Consider the following 3,018-nt stretch of genomic DNA (forward strand, 5'->3'; position numbering starts at 1 on the left):
GCTATTACTGACATTCATTTGAAAAATCTTAACGAGCACTGATTATGTGCCAAGTACTGTGTGAGCTTCTCACCACCCTTTAGCCCAAATCTACTCTTCCACTGAGTAGGATATTCTTATCCTAGTCATTCATTAGAAATGTGGGAGTCATCTTAACTTCTCCCACCTCCTCATTGCCCACTTCTAAATATACACCCGACTGGGTTCCACCTATTAAACCTCTAACAGCCCCTTTCCCCTTTTCCCGTCTGCACTGTCACTGCTCGATTCAGGCCTTCTTTAATGTCCCATCTGCAATATGACAACAGTTTCCAAGGTGTCTCTCTAAAGTCAATGCCACTGTCATCTAATCTAAGATTTTTTAAATTCCAATTTTTGTTATAATTTTTTAAACACATACCTGACAATATCATTCACTTGTTCAAAGGGCTCAGTACTATAGACCCTCATGGGGCCTTTGTGATCTGGCCCTTCCTGTCTCCCCAGCCCTCGCTCTGTGCTGTCACTAAACAGGCTGGAGTTTCCTGAATGTCCAGTGCTGTTTCACTTCTCTATGGGCGCTGTTCCTTCTGCTGGGTCACCAAGCCTTCCACTTGCCTGCCAATTCATCCTCCTATATGAAGGTTCATTATTTCATCAATAAACACTTTCCAACACTTCTCATGAGTCGAGCCTGGGACAAGTTCAGGGAGTACAATGCTGAATGACACACTCAACCCTTTCTTTCTCATAGAAAAAGTAACTTTAGGGCTCTCAAAGGAGGAATAAAGTTTGGGAATTAAGGTAAAGTTGTCTGAAATTTAGCAGTGTTGCCTTTATTAGTTGGATATCTTAGCAAACTGTGGAAACTTGGAAACCTTGATACTTGTGCATCAAGTTCAAAAGTGTCTCAGTAGATTTCAATTGCAACAGTAAACTGTGATATGGTAGATTTATTCCTTTTGGCTCACAAGGCTATAATGTGCTAAAAAAACCATTGATTTGAACTACAAAAACAATGATCAAAAACTTGCTTCAATATAGTGTTCCAAATTTATAAAGTATTAGGCGGGGCATGGTGGCTCACATCTGCAATACCAGCACTTTGGGAGGCCAAGGCAAGCAGATCACCTGAGGTCAGTAGTTCGAGACCAGCCTGGTCAACAGGGCCAAACTTGTCCCTACTAAAAATACAAAAGTCAGCTGGGTGTTGTGGTGGGTGCCTGTAGTCCCAGCTACTTGGAAGGCTGAAACACGAGAATTGCTTGAACGCAGGAGGAGGAGGTTGCAGTGAGCCAAGATTGCACCACTACACTCCCGTCTAGGGCAAGAGAGTAAGACTCTGTCTCAAAAAACAAAACAAAACAACCTATTAATTAGTCATACCATTTCCTAAAAGTCACGCTGCTAACTAAAGGTGACTGCAATGATCTAGGGATGGTAATCTGCTGAGTTTACGCTTTAAATACACTGGAACCCAGCAGATTGAGTTATATTGGGACAGAAACTTCACTCTGGGTATAGATTTACCCTAGCATCTTGTCAGCAGGATCCTATTATTCATGGTTGTACAAGCAAGGTTCGGGGAAGAGGCTGGCACAGAGAAAGTACCTGTTAACTGTTGTTTGGGACTGAATTCAGCTCAACTCAGCTCCAGTAGAGATGGTGCTGCCTTCTCTACCGTGTTGAGATAGTGTGCAGTCCCTTCCTAGGTGCTGCTACCCACCACAGTGGGGCCTGTCAGCTTCACCTTTTAAATTTCTCTGCTCCCGCTGGGACCCACCCGCTTCAAAAAGCACCATGTGGTTTTGGCATCAATTTAGTAAACACAAACTGTCTGAAATATTTTGATTTTAGAGAGTTACTTACAATCACCACATTAAATGATACATTTCTACCATTCAGTGAAAATGGTAGCAAAATGGTCATTGAATAATGAAATTAATTTTCTCCTGGGCTTCTGAGGCAAAGCACATGATTTTAGTGGTTATCTTAAATCAACCCAGTGACCTTTACTGGCATGTTGTAACATCAGGCGCCTTAGGAAACTGAAAACTCAATCGTCACTTCCCATACCACTGCCCCAGGGCAGCAGGGCAGGCATTTCACATCTAGAGTCTCATTTTAAATACAGACAGAGCAAGCCTCGCTTTTCAAAAGTTCATTAACAAAGTCTCACAATTAAGAGAGCAGCCCTGTGACTCATTTTTGGATACCTGTAAATAACAGCTCCTCCCTTTGCTGAGAAACGGCTGAAACAAGAGCGTGAGAACCACAGGAAGTAATACAGATCTCAGCTGGTGTCAGCGGAGTCTAGAAAAAGGCAGAATTCCCTCTCAGGACGGCGTGGTTCTCGCAGGCATTGCCACTACTTCTCTCCATTTTTCTAAAACAAAGTCTTACGTGGGCTGCGAAGGGACTGCTCCAAGGATCTATCAATTTCTCCGTCTTTCTTGGCTACTGAGTGACACTGCCAAGTTCAAGTCAAGAAGTACCCATTCTGGTGTTTTTGACACAGTCACCCTAATAGGAAGTGAAGAGGTGATAACACAAAAACACTTCAGTCTTTCGATTTAAAATAAAAGTAGTCTTAGGTGGACACTTTAAAAAGGCAGCCTACCGACAGGTATCCCTAAAATAATTCCTGTGAAGCACTAAATCCTAAGTCCCTCAGCCTCTGAAATTAAAAGTAATTTTAAAAAATCATTCCGCTTTATATGAGGAACCCAATCCTGTGTTTCCGAAGGTGCCCAGAGGCGGCGTGAGGACCTGCGCCAGATCCAAAATCCCAACTAAGGGACAGCCGCGGGTCCCGAGCCCAGACAGTGCCCCCGCCCGCCTCCCGGATCTCTCCGCGCACGGGGAATAGTCAGGAAGAGAAATGGGGGCTCAGAAAGAGAAATGGGGGCTCAAGGAGAGAAAAACAAACCTGGACCCGGAAAGAGAGCGCGAACTGAGAAGCCTCTCTCCGCGCAGGGCGCGCGTCCCCCGTGGGCGCCGCGATGGGGAAGGAAACCTGTTGCGCGACTCCCGGCGGCT

At 44.7% G+C, this 3,018-nt stretch overlaps 1 protein-coding gene across 1 annotated transcript in view; it reads right to left on the bottom strand.

The window, feature by feature from the left end:
* STX11 (syntaxin 11) overlaps positions 1-3,012 on the bottom strand; it is a 45,809-nt gene extending 42,797 nt beyond the window's left edge. Inside the window, exon 1 of the mRNA XM_011997131.1 lies at positions 2,909-3,012. The gene's annotated coding sequence lies outside the window, so the exon portion shown is untranslated. The remainder of the gene's footprint in view (positions 1-2,908) is intronic.
* Between the last annotated feature and the right edge of the window lie 6 nt (positions 3,013-3,018).

Source organism: Mandrillus leucophaeus, unplaced genomic scaffold (assembly GCF_000951045.1).
Source record: "Mandrillus leucophaeus isolate KB7577 unplaced genomic scaffold, Mleu.le_1.0 Scaffold531, whole genome shotgun sequence".
Taxonomy (NCBI): domain Eukaryota; kingdom Metazoa; phylum Chordata; class Mammalia; order Primates; family Cercopithecidae; genus Mandrillus; species Mandrillus leucophaeus.